Below are 16,227 nucleotides of genomic sequence, written 5' to 3' on the forward strand. Positions count from 1 at the left end.
TGACTTCAAGTCCAAGGGTTTCTCCATGGTGGGGATAATAATATTCACCTTACAGAATTATAAGAATCTTCCAATTTCACACTTTCCTTTTGTGGCTAAACTCCTTGAGGTCATTTGTAATCGGTGCCTCCTATTTTTTTTCTTTTACTCTTTTTCACTCTTCAGTCTGACTTCTGACCTCACCATTAAGCTGATTAAATCCAATTCACTATGCCTCTCATTGATTGGCCAACAATAGGTCCCTGTCCAAACACCACTTAATAATGCTTACTGTTTGGACCCTGATGGCTCAGTGAATTTTCACCTGGATACTCTGAGGGTCTTTCCCTCCCAATTTGATTTTTTTTTTTTTGGATTAAAGGGGTCATCCCTTGGCTCACTTCTTAGACATCACTAATCACTGAATAGAAACTGCCTTCCCTCAAAATGAGAACTCAGAAAGACCTTAGCTTAAAAAAGCCAAGATCTCCCATTGCATCCTGGGCCATTTCCAGTTGTCCAGATCTATATCTGGCCCCTGGACCCAGATGGCTCAGGAGGAAAGAGTGAGGTTGGTGACTTTGCACAGCCCTCCTTCACTGTAATCCAATTCACTTGCAAGTCATGGCATCCTCTTTTTGATGTCTTTGTCCTCTTTGAGAATGAAGGACAAACTATAGCCACACAAGACCATTAGGTATAGATTTCCAGATCAAATGTCCTTCTCTCAATCTTTTTCCTTCTTGACCTCTGAAGCCTTTTACTATGTTGATCAGTCTCTTCTCTCTTTGTTTTTGTGACATGACTGTGTCTTGGTTCTCTTCTTACCCCTCTGACCATTTCTTATCAGTCTTCTTTGCTGGATCTTCATCCAGGTCATGGCCACTGACTATGGATGTCCACCAAGGCTCTTCCCTGTTCCCTCTTCTCCCTTTATAATTTGCTTGGTGATATCACCAATTCCTATGGATTAGGTTATCATCTCTATTTATCCAACCCAATCATCTCAACCTCTAGTCTCATATCTTCAACACTCTATTGGATATATCAAACACAATAACTCATAAAACTTAACAGATCCAAAATTGAACTAATTATCTTTCCTCTAAGTCATTCCCACTTCTTCTCTCTTACTGTTAAGAACACTGCTATTCTTCCAGCACCCGAGCTCTCAATTTAGGTATCATCCTCAACTCCTCATTCTCACCCTACTCCTCTCCCCACCACCATATCCAATCAATTGTCAAGTCTTGTCAATTCTACCTTTATAACATTTCTTGAATACCCTCCCTCCCCTTTTCTATCATCACCCTGTTGTGCAGTATCAAATCTCTTCCTACTGTAATCTACCCTCTACTCAGTTATTGAATTGATCTTTCTAACTGGCAGAGTTAACTGTGGCTCCTCATTACCCCAGGATCAAATCTAAAATCTTTTGTTTGGCTTTTAAAGTTCTGCTTACTCAGGCCCTAAACTCCAACCTCACCCTATCTCTCTGTCTCTCTCTCTCTCTGTCTCTCTCTCTCTGTCTCTCTCTCACACACACACACACACACACACACACACACGCACACATTTTGTAACCTAACCCCTTCCTATGTTTGAAGACTTCCTATAGGTTACTTCACCTCACCATACTCTGAAATCCTTTGGCATAGGCTTCTTTACTCTTCCTCAAATAAAACAACACATTTCCTGATGACAACCCCCCCGCCCCAAATCCTAGTCTCTTTTGAATTGCTTTCCTTCAAAATGACTCATATGACATTGCCTTGTGGTCTAGTAGAAAAAGATAGAGGCTCAAAAGGCAGAGAAACTGGGTTCAAATTTTCCCTCTGAGATTTACTACCTTTGTGGTGTTGGGCAACTCACTCCCTTGGGCACAGTTTCTTCATCTATAAAGTGGACATGGGGATAGGAACTAGATGGCCAACAGGATTCCTTTAAGCTGCCTTATAGTCCTCTGAGACAATTCACTTCCTATACCTTAGGTGAATGTGATCTCTCTCCTGACATTCATCCTAGTACTTTGACCGGATGTCCTTATTTTGCACTAATATTCTTTTCCTTATTATGGTTCATAAATCATAGGATCACATCTCTGGAACTGGAAGGGATCTTAGAGGCCTTCTAAAATGGCTTCATTTTCATAGAACATCAAAAAGCCTCAGGGAGGGTAAATTTCTTGACCAAGATCTGACAAGTAGCAAAGAGGCACAGTTAAGATTTGAACTCAGGCTCTGAGACTCCACTTTCAGAGCTCTTTCTATAGGTGGACCCCTTCCATTAGTTTGCAATATCCTTGAGACCATGGTTCATATCTTATTGATCTTGTTCCACTAGTGCCCAGAACAGGGAATATCAAAGTAAGCCTTTGCGGAATACTTTGTTGAACTGAATTAAGCTGTATGTTGGTGTCTCTTTCCAAACAGAAGTTTCTTTGGTAGGTTAAAGGGCAAGCACCAGGTTAAACCAACAGTAGATAAGGAAAATTAAATTCTGCCTACTTCAATTTTCTTTGTAATATCTAGATGGTAGTTTATGACAAAATATTTCCTTTCCTCAAAGTATGCGGTGGTACCTTTTGGTTAGAATTGGAAATAAATTGCAGTTGGAAATATTTTTTCTTTTTGATCTCATCTAAAAGGCTTTTTTACCCCCCATAAACACTGCTTTTACAGTTCTATAACAATTCAGAGGAAGATGTGCCATTCTGTCATGGTATGGATTCACACAATCACAAATATAGAACGTCAGAGTAGGGGTGATCTCCAAGTTTACCTAGTCTAACCCATAGTTGAACAGGAGTCCCTGAGAAGTGAGGAAACTACCTCTCAAGGCAAGCCACTCCACTTTAGCTCTAAGAAGTTTTTCCTATATTAAGCTAAACTCTGCCTCTTTCCATGATCTTAAGGAGTTCTGTCATCCAAATGCAATAAAAAATTATATATATTTCATTGTTCAGTTGTTTCAGTCCTGTCCAACTCTCCATGAGGGGTTTTCTTGGCAGAGATAGTGGAGTGGTTTCCCATTTCCTTCTCTAGCTCAGATGAGGAAACTGAGCCAAACAGGGTTCAATGACTTGCCCAGGGTCACACTGTTAGTAAGTGTCTGAGGCTGGATTTGAGCTCAATATGATGAGCCTTTATGACTCCAGGCCCAGCAGTCTAACCAATGTGCCATCCAACTGCCCATTACATACACTGCAGTTTATCAACTTAGAATCAACTTCTTCTAGGCATCCTTTGATTAACTACTTCATTGATTTTATCATATTTTATTTTTTCCTATTCACCCAGAGCAGGCTGCATCCCAGAAAGATTTGGGAAAATAAGATCTGTTAATGGACCAACATGCTTAATTAAATCTCCTCCAGAGAAAGTGTGAACCAAAACCACAATAAACAAGTAGTAGACAACTTCTTTGAATGATTATACTGTAATAATTTCTTTAGCTATTTATTTCTGCTAAAGTGCATGCGTGTGTGTGTGTGTGTGTGTGTGTGTGTATGTGTGTGTGTAAGACAGAGAAAGACAGATGGAGACAGAGAAAGATATTATAGAGGGGAGAGAGAGAGAGAGAAAGAGAGAGAGACAGAGACAGAGACAGAGACAGAGAGAGACAGAGAGAGAGAGAGAGAGACAGAGAAACAAAGACAGAGAGACAGAGAGAGAGATAGGGTGAGGTTAGATTTTAGGGCCTGAGTAAGCAGACCCTAAGCTTGGTAAATGACTGAGCTTAAGAGCTTATTATCAGCGTGGTGTCATCAGTTTTGAAACTCATTCTTCCTTGTTGACCAGACTAAGCCTTTGCAGTATATAAGATATGCTCCATTTCTAATATCTGGCTTCCAGTTTTTCCTGCTCTAGATTTTAGTCCCTGCTTTGGGTCTCCAACTGATATCCCAGTTCTATCATTATTGAGATTCTGCCTTACAACATTCTCTGTTTTCTAGGGAAAAAAGTTCTGCCTAGGAGCCTTGGTCTCTGTTGATGAATGCACGTCCTTTTCTTCTGGATGCCCCAGGTGATCATTGCTTCCCTATCTGGATCTCCTCCTACAAAATACTACTTGAAATTCTAACAATCATTACCCAAGTCCCTGTAGAATTGTCAGTTTTCTAAGTTTTCCCACATAAGTCTGACCTCTCCCATTCCTAACTTTGTGCTAGGTATGATAATTATTCTTCATGAGTCCTAGAGGTGAAACTTTGGAAGAAGTAAAGAAGGACCACAATTTGGAAAGCTCCTGAGTGGCGTCTTCAGTGTGGCTTAGTCATTTATTAGAAGTTCTATGAATAGATGTTTTACCATTTAAATGATTTTTTTTTTTAAAAAAGAGGTATTCTAAAGTAAAATATAATTATTTTTTCATTATCTTCCATTTTTTTTTCTATTTTCCATACCACTGCTTCTTGCTAGTCATGAAGTTAACTACACAGGTCTGACCCAATCTGCTGGCTGCAGAGCTGTAAGCCACCTTCCATAAACAGATGTGATGAAAATATTAATTAGGTCATAATGTAAGAGTATGCCTTCCTCAGTAGTGCACAAAAATGAGTCTCTCCAAAGGAATACCTAATCACAGTCATCCAATGGAAAGCAACTTAATTATGACCTTATTGCTTAGTAACATTAAAAAAAAATGGTGATAATAGATTTTTTTCATCTTTGCAGAGTGTAGAAAAAGTTGAACACATCACTTTTATTCTTTTATCAATTCTCATAAAAGAGATGTAAAAAAAATAAAGATTTGCAAAATGAAAGTTTTGAACATATGCCTTACAAAATAAGTTTAAGAGTTAAGAATGTAGTGGTGCTGGGGATGGAAGCTCAATTCCATGTGGACAGTCTCGGATGGGTAAAGGTGGGAACTTCTAAATCTTAGAGTTCTCACGAGGCCCCCCCAGGAAACGACTGGGAATCGAGGTGAACCGAGCTATCTCGTGTATTTCCGCCTCTTCCCGTGAGAAACGTGATGGGAGAGAGCTCTCCCCGCCCTGGAGATTGTCCCGGATCTGGGCACACCTACAGCACAGTATTCAGATGCAAACTATGTGGCTGGAGAGCTTAAGTAGGATCAGGAAAGCCTGAAAGTGCTCTTGGGCTGAGGGGCCACGTGTGAGGACAACAAGGCTCCGCTTTTCCTCTCTCCTCTCTCCCCTCCCCCTCTCTCCCCACTTATACTTCTACTTCCAATCTCTTATTGTAAGATCTTTGCCTCCTTGGGAGATTCTTCGCTCCCTCCTAAGGAAGAATTCCCCTGCACTTGTAACTAGACCCTGAAATAAAGCTCAACCCTTGTTCGACTCTGGAATGTCCTTTCTCTCATACGAGCATCCGGTTTGGCCAACCGAAGACCTCCGATAGAGGTAAGGGAAGACTCGGGTAGCCCTCAGGCCTCTAGCCCTGGCAGTTGGCTCCCCGAACAGAGGACTGGGAGCGCAGATATCCTGGGTGCTTTGGGAACACCTGGAAGGGGCTGTGAAAGACGCGAGTCCTGAATCCTAGATTCGGAAGGAGAGAAAGAGTGAGAGTAGCTTCCCACACCCATGGGAAAAGGGCAGGGATGGGGAATCAATTGCCAGTAATAAAGCCAGAGGAACAGGAGGTCTGGGCTGAGATACTTTACAGGGAATGCAGGGAGGCGGGGGTCACTATAGAGTTAAACGACCTCCAAGAATTTTGTAAAAGGATTTGGAAAGTTTCTCCTTGGCTCAAGCAGACAGAAATATCAAGAGAAAGATGGGGAGTGGTCGGAGAACAAATGACCGCTTATGAGCAACAATGCCCCGGGGAGCTGGAGGATTTAGATTTCCTGATATTCGGTGTAATTAAGAACCTTTTGGAAGGGCCTGAGAGGCCAGGGCGGGATTGGAATGAGAGTGGAAGCGGAGAGAGGGAAGGGGAGAACCCTGGTAAGCAGAAAGTTAAGGAGTGTAGAGAAAAAATAGATTCGGAGCTCCATCGAGCTGATGGGAAAGGCGAAGCAGGGGAGAATATGCCGTGTCTTCCCTCTGCGCCTCCTTATAGCATGCTCCATTGGTCAGACAGTCTAGGGCCACAGTCCAGTTTGGAAAAGGGAATACGAAAGGCCATAGAGAATGGAGAAGACGTAGGGACATTTCCTGTGCTAGAAATAGCGGACCCCAGTGTCCCTCGTGGGGTTCGGAGGAGCCACATACTTATAGAGTGGAAGAGAGTAGCGACTCTCAAAGAGGCTTGTACCAAGCATGGCCCTAATTCACCCTTTGTCATAGCCATGCTTGAGACTCTCAGTGGTCAGTTCGTTCTGACTCCTAATGACTGGAAGAGCTTAGCCAGAGCCTGCCTTACCCCTGGGCAGAAAGAAATAAGTACAGGGAGGGGCCAGGATCAGCTTCCCATAGCTATTGCCCTTCCCTTAAAGCACTCAGTTCAAATCCAGTTACTAAAGGAAATAGGACAGAATAGACCTGAGTGTACAATCTGGCTCAATGGAATTCCCATGACTGGCCTCCTTGATACTGGAGCGGATAGGACCTGCCTTAGCGGTCGCTCAGTACCCCGGCACTGGAAGCTCAAAGAAAGCCAGAGACCAGTGTGGGGAATAGGAGGGTGCCAAAATACCTTAGAGACTATGCACCCAGTAAAGTGGGAGGCAGAGGATCGCCAAGGGACCGTATGGCCGTTGGTGATTCCAGGACTTAGTTTTAACATCTGGGGCAGAGACATCATGAGCCGCCTGGGGATGAAGCTATCAAATTTTTAGTAAGGGCCATTGCTGTTGCACTGGAGTCCCCACCCTTGAATTGGAAGTCAGACACCCCAATTTGGGTGGAGCAATGGCCCCTGACTGCAGAAAAACTCCAGGCACTACAAATACTGGTTAAGGAGCAATTAGCACCCTGGAATGCTCCTGTGTTTGTTATAAAGAAAAAATCTGTAAAGTTCAGGCTCCTTACAGATGTTAATCAAGCATTTGTAAACACCTGGCAGCATCTATACCAAAATAAACAGCCACTATGCATTCTTATCAATTTCACCTTAAAGGCGATTCTCGCTAAACAAAAAAGGGGGAGATTAAGAGATTGCCTAATACAATCAGAGCTTGATACAGCTGTCTCAAAAAACTCACATACTACTCCAGCTATGAGACATTTTGTGACTATTCCAAGACAACCCCGCAAGGAAAGTAATACCCAGGCTGGAAATAAGGACACATGGGCCATGGTAAAGGATATGGCCTCAGGGAAATGGCAAGGTCCGTATAAGATACTAATATGGGGTCCAGGGTATGTTTGTGTCTCCACAGGAAAAAGGAATGCATGGATTCCCATTAGAAGGATCCGTAGGTGTAAACCGATGTTGGAGACGGCGGAGACGCAGGAGGCGGAGACCCTGGAGAGCCCGGAGACCCCGGAGAAGGATCATGCACCACCTGAGTCTGCTGCTAACAGCTATAACCTTGCTGCCCAGAGAGGAAGCAGCACTCATCGCAACCACTGACATTGCTGACCACTCCATCTAGGCATCTCTTTCCAGCGGCTGAAGGAGGACTTTGATATCACAAACCCAGGACATTGGGGGGGGAAGGGGTGACCAACTTTTCGGGAGATGACCAACTTTTCGCCTGAATACCACAGGCTTGGCCATTCAGGCTTGGCCGTTGAGATCCATTTGCATGACTGAGGGGGTGGTGATGTGTAAGGCGCCAGCACTAGCTGCTTCTCTTAGAATATGCTTTGGAATTAGTGATTGCCCTTTCTCTTGTTGTAACTCAGCCATTTAGCTTCATCTTTGTTTTGTCTGATGCCTCTCTTTGTCAGTTGTGCTAGCTGCAGATTTCTGTGTAAATGAAGTCTTGTTGTAGGGTACTCATATGCTAAAGGCCTTCCTAATCCACTCAGCCTCCAGCCACTATTTACTCTAGACCCATGTGCACGCCGCGCAAAACAAAAAGGGGGAGATGCTGGGGATGGAAGCTCAATTCCATGTGGACAGTCTCGGGCGGGTAAAGGTGGGAACTTCTAAATCTTAGAGTTCTCACGAGACCCCCCAGGAAACGACTGGGAATCGAGGTGAACCGAGCTATCTCATGTATTTCTGCCTCTTCCCGTGAGAAACGTGATGGGAGAGAGCTCTCCCCGCCCTCGAGATTGTCCTGGATCTGGGCACACCTAACAGCACGGTATTCAGATGCAAACTATGCGGCTGGAGAGCTTAAGTAGGATCAGGAAAGCCTGAAAGCTCTCTTGGGCGGAGGGGCGCGGAGCGGACAGGACAGAAGGCTCCGCTTTTCCTCTCTCCTCTCTCCCCTCCCCCTCTCTCCCCACTTACACTTCTACTTCCAATCTCTTATTGTAAGATCTTTGCCTCCTTGGGAGATCTTTCTCTCTCCCTCCTAAGGAAGAATTCCCTGCACTTGTAACCGAGACCCTGAAATAAAGCTCAACCCTTGTTCGACTCTGGAACGTCTCTTCTCTCATACGAGCATCTGGCTTGGCCAGCCGAAGACCTCGAGAGGTGAGGTAAGAAGACTCGGGTAGCCCACAGGCCTCTAGGCCTGGCATAGTGGTCTCTCAATTCATCTATTTTCCCGACTGATAAAAAGTCAGTATTTTATGTAGGATATATTTATGACAGCGCTGGTTCCAACCAAAGTAGCATGTTATTGGCATCAAGACCATTTTATCCAATTAAAATCTATCTAAGGGATACAGAAAGGTTCAGCAAAATATTAGGCACTTTGCCTTCAAGTTGGGGGCTTCTGGGAAACTTCAGGACAGAGTTGTTGGTGTTGTTTTTCCATTTGTCTTCTATTTCAAGTCAATTAAATTGAACAAATTTATTGATTGTCCACTAAGGCTCTAGGTTATATTATGAAGATGTGAAAAATGAAAATATATACACTTAAAAGACACCAAGCAATTTACAATTTAATAGGATAAGATGATTTTTTTAACTTTTAAACTTATTTTTGTAATCCTTTTAAAAATTTTAAGTTTTAAATTCCCTCCCTCTACCACCTCCTTTACCCATTGAGAAGGCAAGCAGTATGACACTAATTCTATATGTGATGCTGTGGAAAGCACATTTCTATGTTAGCCATTTTTTTAAAAAAAGCAAGAAAAATAAAGTGAAAAAATATGCTTTAATCTGGACTCAGAGTTTATCAGTTCTCCTCTGGAGGCACATAGCATTTTTTCATCATGAGTGCTTTGGATCATTATATTAAACAGCATAGCTAAGTCCTTAATAGTTAATTATCATTAAAACATTGCTGTTTCTATGTACAATGTTCTCTGGGTTCTACTCACTTTACTTTACATCAATTCATATGAGATTTTTAAAACTCCAAAAGAAGATGCTCTTAAAGTATTGCACTCAATATGGCAGCAAATTTCGAAAGCACAACAGTGACCCACTGGGATTGGAAAAGATCAGTTTATGTCCCAATCCTAAAGGAGGACAATGCCAAAGAACATTCAAATTACTAAATAATTATCATTAAGGTTATTCTTAAAATTCTGCAAGCTAGGCTTCAGCAAAATATGAACTAAGAATTAACAGAAGAGCAGGCTAGTTTTCAAAAAGGCAGAAGAACCAGAGACCAAATTGCCAACATTCTCTGAATTATGGAGAAAGCAAGGAAGTTCCAGAAAAAAACATCCACTGATGTTTCTTTGAGTACACTAAAGTCTTTGACTGTCAGGATTACAACAAAATGGGGTAAGTCCTCAAAAAGTTGGAAGTAGCAGATCAGCTTACATGTCTCCTGAGGAACCCATATGTGGACCAGAAAGCAATAGTTAGGTATAAACATGGAAGAACTGATTGCTTTAAGATTGGAAAAGGAGTATGACAAGGTCATACAATGTCACCTTGTTTATTTAACTAATGCATGGAGTCCATCATGAGAAATGCCAGACTGGATGAATCAAAAGCTGGAATTAAGGTTGCCAGTAGAAAGATCAACAATCTCAGATATGCGTATGATACCATTCTGATGGCAGAAAGTGAAGAGGAATTAAAAAACCACTTGATGAGGGTGAAAGACAAGAGTGTAAAAACTGGCTTGAAGTTTAACATAAAAAAAACCCTAAGATCTTGTCAACTTCCTGACAAATAGAGGGATGGAAGTGGCATCAGATTTTATATTCCTGGACCCAAAGATCACTGCATATGGCAACTGTAGCCATGGAATTTAAAGATGCTTGCTCATTGGAAGAAAAGCTATGACAAATCTCATAGCATACTAAAAAGTAGAAACATTACCTTGCAAAAAGGTCTGTAGGTGAAAACTATGTTTTTGTTTCTTTTTTCAGTAGCAATATATGGTTGTGAGAGTTGAACTATGAGGAAAGCTGAGCACCGCAGCATCAATGCTTTCAAATTGTGGTGCTGGAGAAGACTTTTGAGTCTTTTGGACAGCAAGGAGATCAAATCAGTCAATACTTAAAGAAATTAGTTCAGACTGGACTGGAAGATCAAATACTGAAGCTGAAGCTTAAATACTTTGGTGACATAATGAGATAAGTAGAGATAACATGGAAATAATAAAGATGAACTTGAACAGACTTTGAGAGATAGTGGAGGATAGAGAGACCTGGCATGCTACGATCCATGAGGTCAAAAAGAGTTATACATGACTGAGCAACAATAAAAAATAAGACTTTCCAGCTTTTTCTGACACCATTCCTTTCATCATTTCTTATATAGCACAATACTATTCCATCATAATCATATACCACAATTTGTTCAGTCATTCTTAAATTGAAGGGCATCCCTTTGATTTCCAATTCTTTACCACCACAAAAAAGCAAATGAAAATTTTAAAAAGGAAATAAAATATTAAGAAAGTTCTCTTCCTCTACTAGTTTAATAATCCTATGAAGTATGGTTAGTCTGGCCTGACCTGTTCTTGATGAAGCTATGTTGACTTCTTTTAATAACTACTTCTACTTCTAAATATTCATCATCTATCTTTTTAATAATACATTCTAGTATTTTCCCAGGAATCAAAATCAAGATCAGGGACCTGTAGATTGCAGGATCTATTTTATTTTTAAAAAATTGGTACAACATTTGTTCTTCTCCCATGTTATAACAACTTTTCCATTTTCTACAATCCTTTAGAAATGAGGGGAATATTATGGAATAGTTTGCCTAGATTTTAGCAAAGTTTTTGACAAAATATCTCACACCATTTTTGTGAAAAAGATGGAAAGAAATGGACTAGATGATAGTACAATTACATATTAAGAACTGATTGAACAACCGAATTAAAAAAGGAGTTGAACTATTAATGGTTCCATGTCAATGTGGTAGGAGGGTGTCCTATGGAATTCACCAAGGATCTGTGCCAGGCCTTAACATTTTATCAGTGACATGGTTAAATGCATGAATAGTGTGCTTGTCAAATTTGTAGATGACACTAAGCTGGGAGGATTGCTAACAAAGTATGACAGAGAATACCAAAATTTTTGGACAGGCTAGAATTCTGGACTGAATTTAATAAAAAAACTATGGTAGTAATAAATATAAAAGTCTCACAGTTGGGCATGAAAATCAAGTTCAAGTTGATTTTCAAGTTCAAGTACATAATTTCATAAGGAGGAGGTAATAAGCTATTCTGAGAAAGATCTGAGGAATTAAGGGGAATGCAAGTTCAACACAAGTTAATAGTGTATTGTGGCAGCCAAAAAGGCAAGGTGATCTTGAACTGTTTTAAAAGAGGTATAGCTTTCAGGAATGTGTAGTGATAGTTCTGCAGTATTCAGACATCATCTACAGTATTGATAACAGGTCTAGGTTCCATGGTTTAAAAAGAATAGTAATACACAGGAGGAAATCTCAAGGAGCACAACCACAGTAGGAAAGATCCTTGAATCCATGCTATATGGGCATTGGTTAAAGGAGCTAGCTATGTTAAGCATGGAGAATAGAAGACTCAGGGTGGAGATGATAGCAATCTTCCTGTAGTTGAGAGCAGACATTAAACTTGTTCTGTTTGGGTCTAGAAGGCAAAATCACAAATAATAGGGAAGTTGTAAAAGGGTGAATTTAGGAATGATTTCAGGGAAAACTTTCTAACAATTAGAGTAGTCTTTAAGTGGAATGAGCTTCCATGAGAGGTTATGGATCCTGCTCCTTGGAGGTTTACAAGCATAGACGGATAACTACTTGGTTACAGTTTAATGGAGATTACTTTTGTGTATAGAATGAATTAGATGGCAACTGAGATACCTTCCAACTTTCAAATTCCATGATTTAATGATTTTGAAAACAGCAGGAAACCTAGAAAGGTTTCTGTTTCTTCTGCTAATTGCCTATTTTTGCTCTGGGAATTAATTCTAGGGTTTCAAGCACGCAGCTTTTAATAAAATCCAACTTCTACAAAGTGAGATACTAAGTAGTCAGTGAGGCATGAGTAAATATCTGGATGGTACCCAAGAAATGTCAAGTTGCATCAAAATGCAATACTCAGAAAGAGAAGGAGATGCTCAAATCTCTCCTTTTAAATTTCAGGAACATGTGGCATCAGCCCATGATAACCCACTGTTGTGGTTGACCTATAATTCACCAGTACTTTAAAAAATTAACTTAAGTTTGACATTCTGAACTAAAGCTAGGAATGAAACAAACATTTATTAAGTATCTGCTGTCTACTATGTGCTAGGCACTTTACAAATATTATCTCATGTGATCCTCATAGCAGTGCTATGTGTTTGGTGCTCTTATTATCTTCATTTTGGAATCGAGGAAACTGAGGCAGACCAAGGTTAAGTGACTTGCTCAGGGTCACACAGGTAGTAAGTATTTAGGGTAGGGTTTGAACTCACATCTTTCTGACTCCAGGCCTAGCACTCTACCCAACTGGTTGCCTACCTGCCTGTGAGCTTATTGATGCTCTCAGATAATGACATTCCCTCTATTAATGTAGGTCAGAGCCCACTCTCCAACTTAGAGTTACCTAGGGCACTGATAAATGTAGTGACTTAACTAGGGTCATATGAATAGGTTTTGTTAGAGTCAGGACTTCAACTCCAGTTTTCCTGTCTCCCAGGATGACCTCTATTCTGAGTTTAGCAAACAACAAATGAAATAAGCATTTCCATAGACAGATTAGAACATAAATGAGAGAGCTGTACTTGAAACTGCAAATTTCCATAGTGTAAAATTTCTTTTCTTTTTTAATATATCATAAATTCAACAGTAACTTACAAAGCTATCTTGTTTGTCTGTGTTCCTATCTGACTTTGAGTCTTCATTCATTTTTATTAATGGGGTTAAAGACTACAATTTTAACATTTGAAGTACACAAAAAGAGTATTTCTAAGCCTGGTTTGATGTACATTTCTTCAATGGATACTTCATAATTTTTAAAATTTTATCTATCTATCTATCTATTTATCTTCTATCTATCTATCTATCTATCTATCATCTATCTATCTATCTATCTATCTATCTATCTATCTATCTATCTATCTATCTATCTATCTATCTATCTATCTACCATCTTAGTGCCATGGGCAATGTACTGCAGGCATGTTCTAATTACAAAGGTTGACTTCTCTAGCTGGGACACTGTGGCTCTGAGGATTCATACAAATGATTTCATCAGTGTGGTTTTGAAGAGGAATTTCATGGTACTTTCTTTAGCCTTATGTCACATAATATCAGATAAACTTAGGATCTTTGTCACATCTGAAACCGGATGATTAAACAGGACAAAGGCATCCGGCTGGGAGAGTGGTCTCCCACAATTTGTGAATCACTGCTCTCGGCAAGGTGCCTGATTTCAAGAGTAGCTCAAGATTCGCTGAGATACCTTACAAAGGCAGGCACCTTAAAGCTTCAGGGAAAGCTTCTTTTAGGACCAAAATTGTACCATTAATTTTATTTACTGTTTGAGGTCGTATTCATATCTAAGAATTTACTAAATCTGTGGGAATTAGTCCAATGCAAAATTAAACTAGATTTTGAAGAGTGACAGAGTATTAATCCACAGAGAATAGATTCCATGATCTGCTGCTGACTGGTTGAGAATATTTCTATTTTCCACAAAAATCAAGCCAATGTTTCATGATCAGAAAAGTATCAAATCATCAGATCTGTGAATTTTGAATGAATTCTTTCTGTTGGGGTCAAGCCTGCCACTAGGCAGTAAGCCACATGAATTAGGAGTTCTTAGCTTGGTTTGGGGATACATGGAAAGATTTCAGAGGATCCACTTAGATGGGAAAAAAATTGCATCTTTATTTCCAAAAGGCTCTAAATGTAACTGAACATTTCCTTTAAATATTCAAAAACCTTATTCTGAAAAGGAGTCTGTAGGCTTCAATACACTGCCAAAGAGGTTCACAACACAGAAGAGTTAAAAACTCCCGAAATAAATATGCTGTTTATTCTTTTTGTTTTGTCTTTTTTTGGAGGGGGGTGTTTCCAAATTTATTAATTTATTTGTTTTCAGTTTTCAACAATCACTTCCATAAGTTCCAAATTTTGTCTCCCTCCTTTCCCTTCCCTCCCTAAGGTGGCATACATTCTTATATGGGTTTTACTTATGCATTCCTATTAAATACATTTTCACATTAGTCATATTCCATAGAAGAATTAAAATGAGTGAGAAAAACAAAACATAATAAAGTAGAAAATTGTTTGTTTCATTCTGCATTCTGACACCATAGTTCTTTCTCTGGATGTGGATAGCATTTTTGCATCATGAGTCCTTTGGAAATGTTTTAGGTCCTTGCATTGCTAAGAAAGGCTAAGTATATCAAAAACAGTCCTAGTATATTGTGGCTATTACTGTGTATAATGTTCTCCTGGATCTGTTCACTTCACTCAGCATCAGTTCATATAAGTCTTTCCAGGTTTTTCTGAAGTCTGCCTGTTTGCCATTTCTTATAGCACAATAGTATTCCATTACATTCTTATACCAGAACTTGTTCAGTCATTCCCCAACTGATGGGCATCCCCTCAATTTCTAGTTCTTGGCTACCACAAAAAGAGCTGCTATGAATATTTTTATACATGTGGGTCTTTTTCCCATTTTAATGATCTCTTTGGGATATGGCCCTAGAAGTGATATTTCTGGGTCAAAGGGTATACACATTTTTGTAGTCCTTTGGTCATAGTTCCAAATTGCTCTCCAGAATGTTTGGATCAGCTCACATGAATTAGTGTTCCAACTCTCTGTAATGTTAATGTACGATTAATGGTGGGTGGGGGAAAGAGCTAAACATCTTCCCTGCCCATTAATAATTTCTATTGTGGCACTGGGTCAGAGGGTCATGCCCTCCAGCCCTGAAAAGAGTTTATCTACTCTGAGGAGAGGTTTTACTTTGGGTCTTACTCATTGGAAGTGTTTGTTTGGCCAGATGAGACTCTGAGTAGCCATTAAGGAGCCCCCCAGCTTTGAAAACCCAGATGTTGGTGCTTCACTCTCTGGTAACTTGGTAACTATATATATATATATATATATATATATATATATATATATATATATATATATATATATATATATATATGTAATGGTCAGAGAGTTGAATCTGTCTGTTGATCTGTGATGTATGTATTGTTTATGGTCAAAAGCCCTGTCTACTTATTTCTCTGCTTGCATTTTCTCTGTTGGTATATGTGTTTGATTAAAGTGATTGTTGACCCCTCAAAAGTTGCTTTTCTTTTGGGAAAGCAGATCTAAGAACCTGTACAGCAGACTCTCCTGTGTATGCTGGGGTCTTTGGTGTTACACTCTCCCATATCTCCTCTAACATTTATCATAAAAACATGGTTAGATGCCACAGAGTTGGTGACAATACTTAAACCATATAAGTGTTGTGAAAGCCAGTAGGACCTCTTCCACTCTTATCAAGGAGAGTACTAAACTTCTCTCCTTTCATACAACATCATACTGTTCATTCTTAAGGTGGTACTTTGTTTTCTTTGTTTATTTTCCTCCCAGATCTGTATAATATCATCAGGGAATTCATGGGGAATTCTCAGCATAGAAAGTCCTCCCACCTACTTCAGATCTAGAATTAAGCTATACCATAGTCCCAGGGAGTTGTCTTGGTCACTGAATAATTAAATGATCTGAACACTGTCACCCAGCTGGTATGTATAAGAAACAGAAGTGGGACCTAGCTCTTCCCAACTCCAAGACCAGCTTTGTAGCCACTACTTTTATATTATTATTACATTATTAATAATATTACTTTTCAAGATTAAAGCTCTTAATATCACAGGACCATAAGGTTAAGAT

At 39.9% G+C, this 16,227-nt stretch overlaps 1 non-coding gene across 1 annotated transcript; it reads right to left on the reverse strand.

The window, feature by feature from the left end:
* Positions 1-15,744: 15,744 nt before the first annotated feature.
* Positions 15,745-15,872, reverse strand: LOC140497934 (U6atac minor spliceosomal RNA). The gene has a single exon (XR_011964936.1). It is a non-coding gene; the product is annotated as a U6atac minor spliceosomal RNA (small nuclear RNA).
* Between the last annotated feature and the right edge of the window lie 355 nt (positions 15,873-16,227).

The sequence above is a fragment of the Notamacropus eugenii genome, chromosome 3, assembly GCF_028372415.1.
Source record: "Notamacropus eugenii isolate mMacEug1 chromosome 3, mMacEug1.pri_v2, whole genome shotgun sequence".
In the NCBI taxonomy this organism is placed as follows: domain Eukaryota; kingdom Metazoa; phylum Chordata; class Mammalia; order Diprotodontia; family Macropodidae; genus Notamacropus; species Notamacropus eugenii.